Source organism: Bubalus kerabau, chromosome 1 (genome assembly GCF_029407905.1).
Source record: "Bubalus kerabau isolate K-KA32 ecotype Philippines breed swamp buffalo chromosome 1, PCC_UOA_SB_1v2, whole genome shotgun sequence".
Taxonomy (NCBI): domain Eukaryota; kingdom Metazoa; phylum Chordata; class Mammalia; order Artiodactyla; family Bovidae; genus Bubalus; species Bubalus kerabau.
Window position 1 is genome coordinate 187,500,295 of NC_073624.1, and position 18,672 is coordinate 187,518,966.

The following is an 18,672-nucleotide window of genomic DNA, read 5'->3' on the forward strand; positions in this document are numbered from 1 at the left end:
ATTCTTTGCAAGCCCATGGACGGTAGCTACCAGGCTCCTCCATCCATGGGATTTTCCAGGCAAGAGTACCAGAGTGGATTGCCATTTCCTTCTCCAGGGGATCTTTCCAACCCAGGGAGAAGCAAAGGATACATTTTTTTTTTAAAGATCCCATCATTGTATTATCAAAAATATGAAATAGCAGAAGCAATGCAAAATCCCTACACAGAAAACAATTTTTTCAATAATGTTTTAAAGACTACTTAAATGAATGAAGGGGTATGCCAGGAGAGGAGGACCAAGGCAAAAGTTCCTGGGAACATATTTGTATTAATAAGTTGCCTACCACAGTGCCCTCTATGAGCCTCAGTTTCCTCTTCTGTTAAAAAAGAAAAAAAGAGTTCCTACTTTGGGAAGGGGCTCCACGGGGAGGATGCTGTGCAATGAATCATAGAAAGGTTCTGAACAGGGACTTCCCTGGTGGTCCAGTGATTAGGAGTCCACCCTGCAATGCAGGGAATACTGGTTTGACCCCTGGCCGGAGAACTAGGATCCCACATGCTGCAGAAAAACTAGTCCTGCGCACCGCAACTGGAGAGTCTGTGTGCTGTGATGAAAGATCCCCCATGATGCAGCGAAGATCCTGTGTGTTGCGACTAAGACCTGAACCAGCCAAATAAGAAAAGTTTTTTTTTTTCTAAAAAAAGAAAGGTTCTGGGCATAATAGGTCATCTTTAGACCTATCAACTCCTGGGGAAACAAGCTTGAGATTTGAACTCCTGAACTGGAAATTCCCTCCAATCTGAGTGAGGTTGACCAAGGCAGAATCAAGCTTTGCAGAACAGTCCCTGACTTTCCAAATGCAGTCATTTGTTAACTCATTGGCTCACCCAGAATACTAGTTTCCAGTGGCTGCTGTAACAAATTATCACAGACTGGGGGCTTAAACAGATGACAGGTCTTGTCACATTTCTGGGCACTGTAAGTCTGAGATGAAGGTGTTGGCTGGCCTGGTCCCTTGTGAGGGCCCTGAGGAAAGGATGTGTTCCATGCCTCTCTCCTTGGCTTGTAGGTGACTGTCTTCATCTTCACAAAGCTTTCTCCTTGTATGCATGACTGTCCAAACGTCCCTCTTTTATAAGGACACCAATCATACTGAATTAGGGACCCACTCGTCACCAGTACGTTATTATTGTTCCATCACTAAGTCGTGTCCGACTCTTTGTGACCCCATGGACGCCAAACTTCCCTGTCCTTCACTATCACCTGGAGTTTGTTCAAATGCATCGCATCTAGTCAGTAATGTTATCTAACCATCTCACCCTCTGTCACCCTCTTCTCCTTTTACCTTCAATCATTCCCAGCATCAGGGTCTTTTCTAATAAGCTGACTCTTCACATCAGGTGGCCAAAGGATTGGAGCTTCAGCTTCAGCATCAGTCCTTCCAATGAATCTTCAGGGTTGATTTCCTTTAGGATTGACTGGTTTGATCTTCTTGCTGCCCAAGGAATGCTCAAGAGTCTTCTCCAGCACCACAGTTTGAAAGCATCAGTTCTTCCATGCTCAGCCTTCTTTGTGGTCCAACTCTCACATCCATTCATGACTACTGGAAAAACCATTGCTTTGTGCGGACCTTTGTCGGTAAAATGATGTCTTTGCTTTTTAATAGGGTGTCTAGGTTTGTCATAGCTTTTAATTTCATGGTTGCAGTTACCATCCACAATGATTTTGGAGCTCAAGAACATAAAATATGCCACTGCTTCCACATTTTCCCCATCTATTTGCCAGGAAGTGACGGGACCAGATGCCATGATCTTAGTTTTTTGAATGTTGAGTTTTAAACCAGCTTTTTCACTCTCCTTTTTCACTGTCATCAAGAGGCTTTTTAGTTCCTCTTCACTTTTTACCATTAGAGTGGTATCATCTGCATATCTGATGTTGTTGATATTTCTCACGGCAATCCAATTCACCAGTGTAATCCGATTCATCAGATTCACCAGATTCACCTTAATCTATTTTCAAATAAGGTTACATTGTGAGGTCTTGGGGTTATGGCCTTCAACATATGAACTTTTGAAGAATGAAATCCAACCCAACACCTATCAACAGAAGACTTCTCTGCCTGTCTCTGTCTCAGTTTCTCCATCTGTCTTTCTGTTTCACAGTCTCTCTGTCTCTGCTTGTAAGTGTTTGTGTGTCCTTTTCTTTCTCTCTCTCTCTTCAAGCTCATTCACTTCCCAGGACCCTTGCATATGCTGTCCTCTGTATTTGGAAAGTCCCTGGTTTTTGGAGGCATAGCTTCTTTTCGGCTCAGATGGCACCTCCTCAGGTGTGTCTACCTCACCTCCAACTCTCCTCCATCATTTCCTTGTTGTTTTTCAAACATGCTGAGCATGTTCGTGCCTCAGGTTCTTTGTCCCAACTGTTTCTTCTGTTTGGAACACGCTTTGTTCACATGAAGGCTCTTTCCTTCACCTTTTTCAGGTCTCAGCTCAAGCGTCACCATCACCGTATTAGCTAGTATTTCCCTTCACCGGTTACTTCCAGAGCCCCTCCTCCCTGATCTGTTTTTCTCCCACTGCGAATTTATTGGCTGGATAGATTATAATCCATTGGTTTAACTGTTTCTTGCCTGTCTGCACCCAAGACTGTCAGGTGTTGACTGTTTTTGGTCCCTGCTGTGTCCCGAGCTCCTAGAACAAGGCCTGGCTCACAGCATGTGGCCAGTTGTTTGTAGAATCAATGAATTGTATGGTGAATCAGAAGATTCCAGAATGACCGCTCAGACCTCTATCATTGTGGAAACTTGGGGTTTGCTGCTGAATCTTAGGCACAGAATCTTAGAACTGTCACCAAATCTTCGAATAGAAAACAGAGCATTCTTGGAATCTTCTGCCTCTGATTCCCTCTGTTTCTTCCTAAGCATGGTTCTCTAGCCCACCTTGATTACCTCCTGTGGTGGGGACCTCATTACTGCTTAAGGCAACCCATCCAGGTTTTGGATAGTTCCCCTGGTATGAAAATACTTCCTTAAGAACTAAGCCCACATTTTTCACCTTATGATACCCTTTGTTGTTTGATTTTTTTCCTTCCAATTGTAAAGACGGTGGTGGTGTTTGGTCATTAAGTCACGTCCAACTCTTTGCAGCCCCATGGACTGTAGTCCACCAGGCTACTCTGTATATGGGATTTCCCAGACAAGAGTACTGGAATGGAAGCTTTGGTTTCAGAACTTGCCTTCCCCAGCTTCCTGCAAAACCAATCAACTCTCTCTCCCTGCTGGGAATTGGTGGGGAGGGGAGGAAGGGATTTAAGGGAAAAAACAAACAAACCTGTTTTCTGAGGCTCAGTTGCCCATTCTTTAGCCTTCCCTGAATATTTCTGACACAGATAATACCTGAGGTGTTAGCTGATAACTAAGGCGTGAGCTGATAACTAAAAGGTTAACTGATAAGAGAAGTGCTGGCTGATAGGAAAAAATCCTGGAAGAAATCTAGACTGTTAGCTAAGAACTTAAGAGCTCTGGCCAACAATCCCCTTCCTCTGTTTCTCCTTCCTTTCCTTCTCAAGCATTTCTTGAGCATCTACTGTGTGCCAGGCTCAGTGCCAGGAGTAGGAGTTACAAAGATGGATCAGATGCAAACTCCCCAGGGTGCTCAATCCTGCACACCTGAGATCTGAGCTCTCTCTGAAGCCCCAGGGCCACCAAAGTGTTTAAGACACCAAGGCACGGATCTGTGATGGTGGAATGGTGGGCTGCGGGCAGGTTTGTTCCCCCAGCTGCAGTCTGCTGGTAGGTGAAGTGGGCCTCTGAGTCCGTCCCTGCTCTTGGCACTTCTGGGCCAGCTCCTATCCCTCCTGCGTGGGTGGCGAGTGACTTCATCTGGCCCAATGCTGTCATTCAGCCCCAGTCAGATGGGAGACAACACGGTTGCCATGGAGACGAATATGCTTCCCCCTGGGGGTGGGACGGGTGAGCCAAAGAAGCCAGAAACGTGTGTGGATGTGTGAATTCGGCACAAAGTGACCCAGGCCTGGTGACTGAAGTTGGGGGGATGGGTGGTGGTGGAGGTTTAACTCCTTTACTGTCGCTCTCCCCTCCTCTCTACTCATGGTCTGGGTCCTTGGGGGAACACCAGGGTTTCAGCATCAGAGCTGAGAGTTGTTAGTTTGAAGTGTCTCAAACCTGATTCTACCTCCAGGCAAACTCATCTCTCCATGCCTCAGCTTCCTCATCCAGAGAATGGGCATGAGATGATGGACTCATTTAAACATTCACTGAATGAATTCATTTATTGAAGACTGCTTGTGCTATTGTAGGGCTCCTGGGATCACACAACAAAGAATTAACAGAATTAAAGAAAAATCAGAAAGCCTTATCAGATTTATCAGAAAGCCTAATCAGAAAGAGAAGATAAGCAAAGTGAGGGATGTGATAGGGAGTGAAAGAGGGAGGTGGGGGAGCATTTAACTGAAGGTCAAGGAGGTGGTGAAAAAAAGTGACGTTTGAGCTGAGACTTCAGGGGTGAGGAGAAATCAGACATATGAATGTCTGGGAGAAAAGCTGGCCAGGTTGATGGCACAGCCTGTGCAAAGGCCCTGGGGCAGGACTGGGCCTGGTGTGTTGGTGGGACAATGAGGAAGCCCACGTGGCTGGAGCAGAGTGAGCGAGGTGGGGAGAGGGATGAGGGCAGAGCAGGGAGGTGACAGGGCAAAGCCACAGTTTTGGAAGTTCAGAAGAGGCCTTGGGCTTTTACCCCAAGGAAGGTGGGAACCCTGGAGGGCTGTAGGCAGAGGAGATGGGGAGGTGCCTGACTCAGGTGCTCACAGGGCAGGTGGCTGCAGGGAAGACTGTGGGGAGCCAAGGAGGGAGCCTGGGGACCAAGGTGGAGGTAATTGCCCTGGTGCAGAGAAGCAATGATGGGGGCCCATCAGGTGGAGGCTTTTGTTGGCTTTGTTGAATCTTTTATCATGGTTGTGCTGGAACATTTACATATTGAAATACACAGAATTTTATGGAAAAGAACTTTCTTTTTATTTCTCCTTTATATTATAACCAGCAAGTTATGATTTTTGAAATTACATGTGTTGGTCAGTTATGTTGTCGATGAATTTTACTCTTGGATGGGCTGAGACTGGGGGGGCCCTTGCTGTGGATCCATGTTATCAGTCCTGGCTTATAGGAAAGATTCAGCAATCTTTGGAGTCCCAGGAGAGAGGTGGGAGGGAGGGAGAGTCCTCTCCAGGCTCCTGGGTATTCCAGACACCTTGTAGCCCCACCACTCAAGGACTCAATCATGGCTTCCCCATAGGTTTCTTTTTATGGATGGGAAACAGATCAGAGAGAGCAAGCCATTTTCCTAATGTTACACAGCCTATTACAGTGAAAGTAATTTATTAAGATTTATTTTTGGCTGCGCTGGGTTTTTGTGGCGGCACGCAGGCTTTCTCTAGTTGTGGTGAACGGGGGCTAGTTTTTGTTGCCCTGCACAGGCTTCTCAGCGCAGTGGCTTCTCTTGTGGAGCACAGGCTCTAGGGCTCTCAGGCCCTAGTAGTTGTGGCTTCTCGGGCTCAGCAGTCATGGTGCACAGGCTTAGTTGTCCCATGGCATGTGGAATCTTCCCAAACCAGGGATCGAACCCATATCCCCTGCATTGGCCAGTGACAAATTCTGCCTCTGCTTCGGGGAGCCTGCTCCTCACTCCCAGTCTGAACCCACCCCAACATATTTCTTGGTCTACGGTAACCCTGAGCTGGTTAGTAGGACTGTCACATCCCTCCGCTACAGTGATTGGTTCAGAGGTGGCCATGTGACCTGAGTAAAGCCAATCAGAATTAGCCATGGTCTTCGCTGGAACCCCTAGGCAGGAGGGTTTTCATTTCTGCTTGCCAGGCTGACTGGGAAGAGAAATAAGCCTGGAGTTTGGGGAATGTTTTGACTCTATGAATGGGGGCCTGTGAATGAAGCTCACCCAGAGGAAAGTCAAACTGAGACACTGAAATAGACCTCCAATAACATCAGCTCAACTCCTGGATCCAGCTATGCCTGAAGCTGCACCCTGGAATTTTCAGTTGCTGCAATCTGTTTATATGATCTTCCCCTCACCTCCCCACTGCCGAAAGTGAAAGTGAAAATTGCTGTCATGTCCAACTCTTTGCAACCCCATGGACTATACATGCCATGGAATTCTCTAGGCCAGAATACTGGAGTGGGCAGCCTTTCCCCTTCTCCTGGGGACCTTCCCAACCCAGTGAATGAACCCAGGTCTCCAGCATTGAATGCGGATTCTTTACCAACTGAGCCACAAGGGAAGCCCAAGAATACTGGAGTGGGTAGCCTATCCCCTCTCCAGCAGATCTTCCTGACCCAGGAATTGAACCAGGGTCTCCTGCATTGCAGGTGGATTCTTTACCAACTGAACCATCAGGGAAGCCCTGTTTCCCCTCCAGAACTGTTTAATTTCCATTGCTCACAACCAAAACAGAGCCGAGGCAACAGGTTTCATCTCTGAAACTCCATGCCCTATCCCAATGCCAGCCTTTCCTCTTGTGTTGGGCCAACATTATAAAAGGATACAAGGAAACTTTGGGGGATGAAATTTATTATTTTGATTGTGGTAATCATTTCATGAACATATACATATGTTATAACCCATCACAAATGTGTTTGTGTTGGCCAAATTGCATGTCAATTATGCCTCAAAGGAGTATGTTTTAAAAATAGCATCAGTATCATTATCTCAGTGCCTGGATCTAGCCATACCTGAAAGAAGAGAACTTTGGACTTTTCAGATACAGAAGCCAGTACATGTTCTCTTGGGGAAAGAATAATAATTGTATTAATTTTATTTTATTGTCTGTCTTACATCACAACCGAGATATAAAAGTAGGCCAAGAGAGACTTCCCTGGTGGTCCAGTGGTTAACAATCTGTCTTCCAGTGCAGAGGACATGGGTTCGATCCCTGATTGGAGAATAAAGATCCCAGAGGCAGTGGGGCAACTAAAACTGCATGCCACAACTAGAGAGCTGGCATGCCGCACCCACTGAGCCTGCATGCTCTGGAGCCCGTGTGCTGTAACTGGAGAAGCCTGTGCATGCCACAACTATGGAAAGTCAGGGCACTTCAAGGAAGAGTTCATGCGGCCAAAAAAAAAAGAGAGAGAGAGGCCAGAGAAAGCAGAGGTATGATTGATGCCTCAAAAAATGTGTCCAGAAAACTGCTGTGGATAAAAAGTTGATATCCAGGCTCAACTGGGAAACCATTCAACAGGTGTCTCTTTTGCAGGCCTTGTCAGAGCCTTTAATGTACAAATGGAACCACTCTGAGGATTTCTCTATACGATATTCCAGATGTCCCAGCAAGATTGGGTCCCAGATACTCACAGTAGTCACTGCTCATCGATGCCCTCATATTGGCCCCTTCTCTTACCGGTCTCCCTCTCCCCTCCCTTTCTGCTGCTTCCAGGAATCATCACCCACATAACACTTCCTCCTCCCAGACAGCCCCTTGCAGTGCTCTCTCAGAACCCAGAGCCCCAAGCCCCCTCCCTCTTGGACCAAAGATTCATTTGCTCTCCTACCCACCTCCATTAGAAAACACTAGAAAGGCCAGAAGACACTGTTCCTTCGAGCCCAGGGAGAAATTCTCTCACAACGGCACCCTCTCAAGAATCCTTCCTCCAAGCCTTTGCCTATGCTGTGCACTCCTGCCTCGGACGCCCTTCCTTTCTACCTAACCAAATCCTCAGTCAGCACAGCAGGATTCCCCTCAGTGACACAGCCCAGAGCAATTCTGGATCATTCCATCAATATCATTAATTTGCATGGGAAAAATGAGTTGTTTCCCTATCTTTCATTACCTCTGATGATGCAAAGGAGAGAGTGCTGAGAGCCCTGGGGTTTTTTTGGTTGGTTGTTTTTAACCCTTTTCTTTCATACATCCTCTTGTAAACAAAGTGAGAGCAGGCTGCGGGCTCCCAGCCTCGAGCAGGCAGCGACTCCTCCTCACTAGACGGAATGACTGTGTTTTGTTTCCATCCAGTGTGTTCTGCCACCCACCTTGTATTTGGGCAGGTGCAACCAGCTTTCCATTTGCAGGAGGGAAGCAGAGACTGTTTTTAAATACACTTACTTGAGAAGATGTGAGTCAGTGGAAGGCAGATATCAAATCAATTGTAGAATAGGTGTGTGCTGATGTGGCAACAACCATTACCAGTAATGCTTGGGAAATGCTCACCTCTTTCTGAAAGCCCTCCCAGATTGCCCCTGGCCAAGCTGGCAGGGTCTCTGCTCTGCCTCCCAAAGCCCCCACCCCTCGCCCCTTTCCTATGAGGCCCCTCATGCTGATACAGGCAGGGTGCAATTTCCATCCCCAAAAGGCACCCTAAAGTGGGTGACAGGTGTCTCTGGGCCTCAGTGTCCCTGCTCGCGCCAGGAGGAGGGCCCTGGGGGCGGTGGCAGCACTGGGATCCAGCGGGCAGGCGCCTCCGTGCCAGCTGGGCCTGCCTCCCGCAGCTGCTGGCGTTGCCATGGTTATCTGCAAGCATTCCTCCCCCCGCCTTGCACCCCTACCCGGCAGCCCCTCACCCTCGGACCAGGCCCTTCCAGGGACCGCGGCTCCTGGGTGTCATGGAAACGGTTTCCAGGCACCCGTAGCGGGCTTTCTCATTGGTTGGATGAGCCTGCAGGCAAAGGTCACCCCCAGGGTCACTGCCAGGGCCTGGAGCTGCATTTCTTCGAGGTCCCCAGGCTCGCAAAGCGGCTGTCCCCTGTGAGATGTTGATTTATAACTCACTCATCCCTGGGGCTGCTCAGAATATCAGGAGCCACCTGGGTGGGGCAGGGACCTTTAGCCCCTCCCTGCTAAACCCCCAAAGTCCCCAAGAAAAACCTCTGTTCAAAGTCAGCACGCACTGAGCTCGCTCTGCAAACGTGAGAGGAGAAGAGCCACCAGGCAGCCCCTCCCCCTTCTTCTAGAATCTTCTCTCGGTACAGGTGGCTGCTCTGCACAGAGTAGGGGCTGAGAGCCAGGACCCTGTACTCAGGAGCAGAGGAGAGCGTGGCTGGCACTGGGCCCTGGGGGATTTGAGAAATAAATTTTTTTAAAAAAGAAATAAAACAACACTAATAACAACAGCAACTAGCACTTCTTAGGACAATTCCCATGTGCCCAGCTCTGTCTTAGAATAAACAGCACAGAGACTTCGCTGGGGGTCCAGTGGTTAAGTGGTTAAGACTCCATGCTTCCACTGCAGGGGGCTCAGATTCAGTCCCTGGTTGGGGAACTAAGACCCCAGAAATAAACAGCATAGAAACTCAGTTAATCCTTCTAACAGGTTAAGTGGTAGATGTCATTACCCCCATTTTAGAGATGGGGAAACTGAGGCTCAGAGAGGGCAAATACTTTTCCCAATGTCACACAGAATGAGTACAAGTGGAAACCTGGGATTTGAACTCGGGCCACCAGGCTCCAGAGTCAAGTTTTCACCACTAGGCTCTTTAGTGCCTCTGATAATGTGATTGGATGTCCCGAGGTGCCATCTACCATTGATGATGGGGCAGGGGTCTAAGACTAAGAGAGAGATGCCAAGAGAGGTCTGGGACATTGGGTAGCCAGAGGGGAAGATGGGCACTGCCAAAGGGTGGTTTGTGGGGCTTCAGACCCTTCTAAAATCTCCATCAGGGACCATGGAGCCACCCCCAAGGAAACTGAAAACCCACATTTAAGAAGTGGATATGCTGGGCAAACCCACACTCAAGACAGTCCCTGACCCCCAGCCATTGCATCCCTTTCAAACAGACTCTGTAGCCAGACTCCTGATCTGTGGAAATTCTAGAAGGACACCCAGGCCAAGAGGGGTCTGAGGAAGAAAAGCAATAGGGCAGCAGATGCTTTATGATAGCTCCTGTGTGTCCAGCCCTGTGCTGAGATGTCCCCAAGGGACCCCAGGACAGCAGGGATGCAGGGCTGGACCCAGACTCACCCAGGCCCTCAGGGTCAAGGTCAGGGAACCCAGGGGGCTGGGAGATTGGAAGGAACTAGGGCTCAGAGCATGAGCAGGAGTTTGCCAGGCAAAGAGAGGAGAGTACTGGGTGGAAGGCAGGCAACCCACGGAATGAGAGGAGCGTGGAAGAGATGGGGGTCAGGAAGGACGGGAAGATTGCTAGAGGCTGTATGTTTGTGTCTTGTCCAAACTCATATGTTGAAACTTAATCCCAAATGTGATGGTACGAGGAGGTGGGGCCTCTGGGAGGTACTTAGGTCATAAGGGTGGAGTCCTTATGAATGAGATTAGTGCCCTTATACTGGGCTTTCCAGGTGGCGCTAGTGGCAAAGAACCTGCCTGCCAGTGCAGGAGACATAGGAGACAAGAGTTCGATCACTGGGTCAGGAAGATCCCCTGGAGAAGGAAATGGCAACCCACTCCAGTATTCTTGCCTGGAGAATCCCATGAGCAAAGGAGCCTGGTGGGCTGCAGTCCATAAGGTCACAAAGAATCGGACACCACTGAAGTGACTTAACATGCACGCACGCCCTTATACACGAGACCCCAGCGTGCCCCCTTACCCTTTCTGCCACGTGAGGACACAGTGAGAAGATGACTGTTTTTATGGAACAGGAAGCACATCCTCAGCAGGCACCAAATCTGCCAGTGTCTTTTAAAAAAAAAATTTTTATTTATTTGGCTGCACCAGGTCTTGGTTGTGGCACAGCGTATCTTCAATCCTCATTGTGGCATGCAGATTCCTTGGTTGTAGCACGCAGAAGCTTTAGTTGTGGCATGCGAACTCTTAGTTGCCGCATGTGCGATCTAGTTCCCTGACCAGGGATTGAACCCGGACCCCCTGCATTGGCAGCGCAGAGTCTTAGCCACTGGACCACCAGCGAAGTCTCTCTGCCTGCATCTTGATCTTGGACTGCCAGCTTCCAGAACTTTGAGAAGTAAATATCTTGTTTATGAGCACCCAGTCTATGGCATTCTGTTGTAGCAGCCTAACCTAACTAAGATTGACTAGGCAAGGGAAATTGGGAGGGCTTCTTGGAGGAGGTGATATTTGAGCAGAGACTTGGAGGATGAGGAGGAGCTGGCCGTGGGGAGATCTGAGAAGAATGTTCCAGGCAGAGGGAACAGCATGGGCAAAGACTTTGAGGCCAGACCATGCCTGGTGTGTTCTGAGTCCGGCAGGGAGGTCGGTGTGGCTGGCGCAGAGTAAGAGGCGACAGGGGCAGGGAGGTAGCTGGGACTAAACCACAGGGATGCTACTGCCCTGGTTGCAATGAGCAATGATGGTGTCTGGGCCTCGGCAGAGGCAGGAGTGGGATGGAGTGATGTGCATGGATTCAGGTTATCATTTGGAGATAATGCCCCAGACTTAAGATTCCCTGGTAGCTCAGATGGTAAAGAATCTGCCTGCAATGCAGGAGACCCGGGTTCAGTCCCTGGGTCAGAAAGATCCCCTGGAGAAGGGAATAGCTCCCCACTCCAGTATTCTTGGTTGGATAATTCCATGGACAGAAGAGCCTGGGAGGCTACAGTCCATGGGGTCGCAAAGAGTTGGACACGACTGAGCGACTATCATTCACTGATGGAAGGAAATGAGGAGGGAGGGGATGAAAGAATTAGGGATGGCAGTCAGCTCTGGGACCCTTTCCTCCCCAGCCCAGAGAAATCGTCAGACAGGTTTTGGCTGCAGACAGATGGTGGGACCTGGAGGCGACTCAGGGCCACCTAGCCTCCCAGAGATGTCATTGTGCCTGGTGGTGTCCCAGCTCCTGCCAGCTGCTGCAATATGCGGCCCAGATGTTCCATCCTGGGGACATCTGTGCTGGGCCTTCCCCGGCATCAAGCGGGTTTCATCTGCAGCAGTGATGATATCTAGGATGCCTCAGATGGGGGAGGAGGTGTGTTAGTGTTAGTTGCTCAGTTGTATCCGGCTCTTTGTGACCCCACGGACTGTAGCCCACAAGGCTCTTCTGTCCATGGGATTCTCCAGCCAAGAATACTGGATTGGGTTGCCATTCCCTCCTCCAGGGGATCTTCCTGACCCAGGGATTGAACCCATGTCTGCTGAATTGCAGGCAGAGGCTTTATCACCTGAGTCACCAGGGGAGGTGGTGGTGGGGGAGCCCAAGAGGAGGACCCTTGTTTGACCGGGATGGTGTCGCCAGCACTCATGGTGGGGGGTTGTGAGCAGCAGAACCCAGAGTGGTTGGCATGGTGCTGGATTTGGGGTTTTGGGGCTGCACCAGGTCTTAGTCGTGGCACACGAGATCTTTGATCTTCCTTGCGGCACGCAAGATCTAGTTTTCCTGACTAGGGATGAAAACCGGGCCCCCTGCATTAGAAGCTTGGAGTTTTAGCCACTGGACTCCCAGGGAAGTCCCTGGACTTGCGGTCTTAAACTGTCAGATATGAACCACTTCCCAGAAGAAGGGAAGGCTGGGGTCCCATTCCAGGTGCTTGGGGCTCACAACCTCCGATGGCAAATTCTACCTCCAAGGCGTTGCTGTACCATTCCCAACCCAGAGTGGCCTATTCACTCCCTGCTTCATTCAATCCCTCAACAAGTATGTATTGAGCACCTGCTGTATACCAAGCCCTGTTGCAAGCACCAGGAAGATATCAGTGGCTGAAACAGACCAACAAAATAAACCAAACAACCAACCGATTGACCCCTGACCTCAAGGAGTTCAGTCTGGTGTAGGAGACAGGCAATAAACTAATGAATGAGCAAATAAATTATTTTCAAGGAATGTAAGTCCTAGGAGGGAGACAGAACATGATCTGATGCGAAAGAAAGGACGAGGAAGCTCCTTTAGCTGGGGGTAGTCAGGGAGAGCTGCTGGGAGGAGGTGGCATTAAACTGAAGCAGGAAGAAGAGCCAGCCATGGGAAGAATGAGGAGAGGTCCTTCAGGATGGAGGGAACAAGTGCAAAGGCTGTGGGGCAGGATAGTGCCTGGCAGGTAGGCAAAAGAGCAAGGGGACCTTTGTAATAGGTACTAGTGAACCGGGGGAGAGAAGGAGATGAGAGATAGGAGGTGAATCGCAACTGTAGTGGTGGAGGTGGTGGTGATGGTAAGTGTGGATTTATCCAGGTGTGGGGAGGAGGAGCAGGTGTGTGCAGGATCTTTGCCAACAGACCTCAGAGAAGGTAAGGCATTTGCCTGCAGACACACAGCAACAAAGGCACCAACTTGGCCTTTCCCCACAACCCTGAAACTCTGGGGCCCTAGAATCCTCGATAGAACTTTTCTCCAAGTAAAAAAAAAAAAGTTGTTTTTTTTTTTTCAATTTGAAAAATCTCTGCTAGGCCAGCTCTGTCAGATCTCTCAGCTGTTCCGGGAGGCGGTGGAGGAAGAAGAGGGGAAGGAAGAAAGAAAAAAAAAAAAATGTGCAATATTTCTATTGTCCTTATCTAAATAAATTGAGATGTATTTGTGAAAGTGTCAGGGAAACCTCCAGGAGCGAAACTATAAAATCACACAGCTGCTCAGAGGGCCCGTGACAGACAGCTCAGATTAATGTAGCTGTATTTTTATGGTCTGTTAACAGTTGATATGGGTTTTAAATATATTATCTTCCATTGTATTGTCTGTCATTTTAAAAACTGCTCATGTCTCCTGTGTTTGCTTTTAAAAGGTTCTTATAGAACATTCCACCACTGAGCTCCCAAATCTTTTTTTTTCTCCTCCTGTAGATATATCATCACAGATCTTCTTCTCGCCCTCCACCCCCCTGAGTGAGGTTTTCCCTGGTACTTTCATGGGTAATTTACCACAGAACCTATTGGAAACCCTTGAGTTTCTTAATTCAGGGAGCAGCTGCAGGAGGCTGGATTCTTGTCTGGCTGGGGATTTCTGAGATGCGTACATGGAGCAGCTCCAGATGGGCTGTGTTTCCACATCTAACAAAAGGGGTCTGACCTTGGAGGGCTCCAGAGTCTGTTTCTGGAGACTTGTAGCAGTTGGCTAATGCTGTGAGAGTGCCACATAACAAACATTCCCCACCCTGAAATCTCAGGGGCTTATAACAGCAATTGCTGGTTTCTTGCTTCCAGATCTCTGCTCTCCCTCTTGGTGAACTCATCCACTCCCACAGCTTTGGAGGTTCCTGCCAAATCAGATTCCAAACCCTAAACAGCTTTCTGTGCTCCAGTCCAGAGTAGCCAGTATGTCCTTCCTCAGGTAGGACTCAAATGGAGCTTAGAATCTTCATTACAGACCTTCTTATTCTCTACTTGGGAATGGCCCCATCAACCTCCCTTGCATACCCTTGGATCAAAGACCTGGGCATCCATTGCCCTTCCTCCCACATCCTCACCCATCACCTGTCAGTTTCCACATCTGGCTCATTCTGTCCTCTAAATCTCTCTCTTATCCATCCACTCCCTTCCATCCCCACAGCCTCTGATCCACTCAATTCCACCTTAATTTTATCTCTGGACAACAGAAAGGCTTTCCTGGTAGCTCAGATGGTAAAGCATCTGCCTACAATGTGGGAGACCCGGGTTCAATTCCTGGGTTGGGAAGGTCCCCTGGAGAAGGAAATGGCAACCCACTCCAGTATTCATGCCTGGAAAATCCCATGGACTGAGGAGCCTGGTGGGCAACAGTTCATGCCACCTGTTTCCTGGTCTCATGGCCTCCATTTCTCTTCCCTTCTAATTTATTCTCCCTACAGTAACTATAACATTTTAAAAAATTAAACCTGATCAAATCTCTCTCCCACTCAAACCCTTTCATAGATCCCCAGGGGATAAAATCTAAGTCCTCAACCTGCTCTTCAATATCTCTATATAGGACCCCTGTTAAGTCTTTCTTGTTCTTCCTAAATTCTCTCCTGCCATAATTCCACAATCAAGCCTGCCTGTTTTACTAATTCTCACTGCCTCCCTCCCCCAGTTCCCAGCTCTTTCAACATCTAAACCTTTGCACATGCTATTCCTTCTGCTTGGAATTCCCTTCCATCTCACAAACTCCTATGCATCCTGCATGACCCAATCTCCATTGCCCTTCCTCCAACAGAGGGAACCTTTGATCTATTTGCCACTCTACAACCAGGATTTGTAGCTCCCGCAAGCAGAAAGCAAATTCTGCATTTGCTTGTTGCCTTTCCAAATAGACAATGACTTTCCTGTGGGCAGGAGCTGCATTTTTCTCTTCTGAGCACTGCCAACCCTCACCCCAGAAATGAGAATGGCTCTAACTATACAGAGAAGAGAAGACGGTCTAGAATAGGGCATTAATTACAGAGTTCAGATGATTAGCAGCAAGGCTGGTAGACTGCAGAAATGCAGGCGACCACAGAACCATATATAACGAGGTACTAATTGTGCAGGAAAGACAATTAGGGAGGGAGGTTTTGAGTCACTGGTTCCATGGCCTGGACAATTAGACATCGGGCCATATATAAAAGATGTGGTAATCGCTTTGTTCAGACGATTAAGGGGGCACTCGGGAAATCATAAAGCAAAATGCCACCACGCAGCCAGGAACAAAGCCAGGTGGTACAGTCTTGGGGACCAGAGTCTGACTGTCCAGACTCAAATCTTCCTGCAGGACCTGGAGCAAGAGACTTCCCCTTGCTAAGCCTCATTCTTCTCATCTGTAAAATGGGGATATCCATGGTGCCTGCCCCAGTGGGTTGACTGAGTCCATGTGGATGATGTCACACAAAAGCATCATTGTTACAAACAGCAGCAAGGCATCCTGCTAGGAGATGCTCTTTACTAAGTCCTGGATGGTGCAAGATATTAACCACCCGGGGACTTCCCTGGTCATCCAGTGGCTACAACTCCACACTTTCAGTGCAGGGGGCCCAAGTTCAATCCCTGGTCAGGGAACTAGATCCCACATATCACAACTAAGAGTTCATATGCTGCAACTAAAAATTCCACATGTGGACTTCCCTGGTGGCTCAGTGGTAAAGAATCTACCTGCCAATGCAGAAGACACGGGTTCAATCCCTGGTCCAGGAAGATCCCACACGCCATGGAGCAACTAAACCCATGTGCACACTATTCAACCTGCTCTCTAGAGCCCGCTGGCTGCAACTACTGAAGTCCATCTGCCTAGAGCCCATGCTCCACAAGAAAAGCCACCGCAACCAGAAGCCCGTGCAAGGCAACTGGAGAGTAGCCTATGCTCATTGGAACTAGAGGAAAACCCCCAGTCAAAAGATCCCACATGCCACAACTAACACCCAGCACAGCCAAATAAATAAGTAAAAAAAAATTAAAGATATTAACCACCCAGCCCAGACAGTTCAATGGCACTGTGATGAAGAGAAAAATCAAATGATGGATACAGAAGCTGGGAGATCTAATGGGGTGAAAGTTACTCACTGAAGGTGATACAGAGGTGGCCGTGACTCTGTCACCCTCTCCCAGGCCTTATAACCCACCATGTGTGGATCTGCCCTGAATTTTATGTTCCTTGGGGACCATGAAGCTGGGCTCAATGGAGCAAACAGGCCTGAGTTTGAGTCCTGGTAATGTCATTTTGGGCAAGTGTTTTCCCCTGGCTGAGCCTCAGTTTCCTCATCTGTAAAATGGGTGCAATTACTATATCCATCTCTCCAGATTCAATAAGATGTCACACACAAAGCTCTTAGCCACCTGCCCAGCACAAAGTAGAATGTGATACCCAACGACTGTTCTATAATTGTTAATTAACATCGTGTGTCATTGTTCTCATGACTGTCATCCACTGAAATGTTTCTCATGTTTTCCCCATGACTGTGTCTGGGCTCCAAAGCAGAGATGTGGTAGGATTCAAACATGTACACAGAGAAGCTTGATAAAATAGGAGTCGTTCCATTCAGAGCAAGATTTCTCTGGGTGGAGAGCAGTGGAGGTTTCTCTGAGCAGCCAGGTTGCCAGTGTCCTCATGGTGAGTGATGGCTGGGTCAGCCTGAGGCTGCCAGAGTTAGATGAGAAGGAGTCAGACATGGAAAGATCTGAGAGAGGTCACTCCAGGCAGAGGGCACAGCCAGTGCAAAGGTCCTGAGGTAGGATTGTTCCTGGTATGTTCAAAAAACAGTGAGGGGCTTCCCTGCTGGCTCAGTTGAATCCTCTTACAAATGCAGGAGACGCAGGTTCAATCCCTGATTCAGGAAGATCCCACACGCCGTGGAGTGACTAAGCCTGTGCGTCACAACTGTTGAGCCTGTGTTCTAGAGCCCACGAGCTGCAACTGCTGAAGTCCGCGATCCCCAGAGCCCATGCTCCACATTAAGAGAAACCACCGCAATGAGAAGTCCAGGCACAGCTAGAAGGTAGCCCATTCTTGCTGCAACTAGAGAAAAGCACACGCAGCAACCAAGACCCAGCACGGCCAAAAAAATAAGTAAAATTTTATATAAAGAAAAAAAAAAAAAGGAACAGTGAGGATATATACCCCAAATAATTGAAAGCAGGAACTCAAACAAATACTTTTCCACCCATGTTCATAGCATGATTCACAGTAGCCAAAAGGTGGAGACAACCCAAGTGTCCCCAGACAGATGATGAATAAATGAATTATGGTCTATCCATCCAGTGAAATATTTTCAGCCTTAAAAAGGAAGGAGATCTGACACCTGCTACAGCGTGGATGAACCTTGAGAACATTATATTCAATAAAATAAGCCGGACACAGAAGGACACACACTGTCTGATTTCACTCACAGGAGGTCCCTACAGGAATCAGATCCACAGAGACAGGAAGTAGATGGTGGAGCCAGGGGCTGTGGCAGGTGGGTGGGGAGCGAGTGTTTCATGGGGACAGAGTTTCTGTTTGGGAAGATGAGAAAGTTCTGGAGATGATGGTGGGGATGGTTGCCCAACAATGTGAATGTGCTTAATGCCACTGAAAGTGGTTACAATGGTAAATGTTATGTTATGTATATTTTACCACAATAAAATAAATAGATGAGTTTTTAACAACGACAATGATAATAAACATTGAGGAGGCTGGGTGGCTGGAGGGGAAGTGAGGGCAGGGAGGGGCCGTTATTAAATACCATCTCTCCCTCCCTCTCTCCCAGCCCCAAGCCTCCACCATCTACTTCCTGTCTCTGTGGATCTGACTCCTCCAGGGACCTCCTGTGAGTAGAACCAGTGTTTGTCCTTCTGTGTCCGGCTGATTTCACCAAGCATCATGTCCTAAGGCTTCATCGTGTTGCAGTGGGTGTCAGAATCGCCTTCCTTTTTAAAGATTGAATAACATTCCATTGTATGGATGGACCCTAATTTGCTTATCTGTCAACCGTGGACAGATACCTGGTTTGTCTCCTGTGAATAATGCTGCTGTGAGCACAGGTGTACAAGTAGGCCTCTGAGTCCCTGCTTTCAAATATTTGTTTGTTTGTTTGTTTTGGCCACGCCACCTGGCATATGGGATGTGGGATCTTAGTACCCCAACCAGGGATCAAAGCCACGGCCCCTGCAGTGAAAGCACAGTGTTAACCACTGCACCTCCAGCTTCTTGTTCAGTCACTAAGTCATGTTTGTCTCTTTGCAACCCCATGGACTGCAGCACGCCAGTCTTCCCTGTCCTTCACTATCTCCCAGAGCTTGTTCAAACTCGTGTCCTTTGAGTCGGTGATACCATCCAACCATCTCATCCTCTGTCACCCTCTTCTCCTCCTGCCCTCAATCTTTCCCAGCATCAGGGTCTTTTCCAATGAGCTGGCTCTTTGCATCAAATGA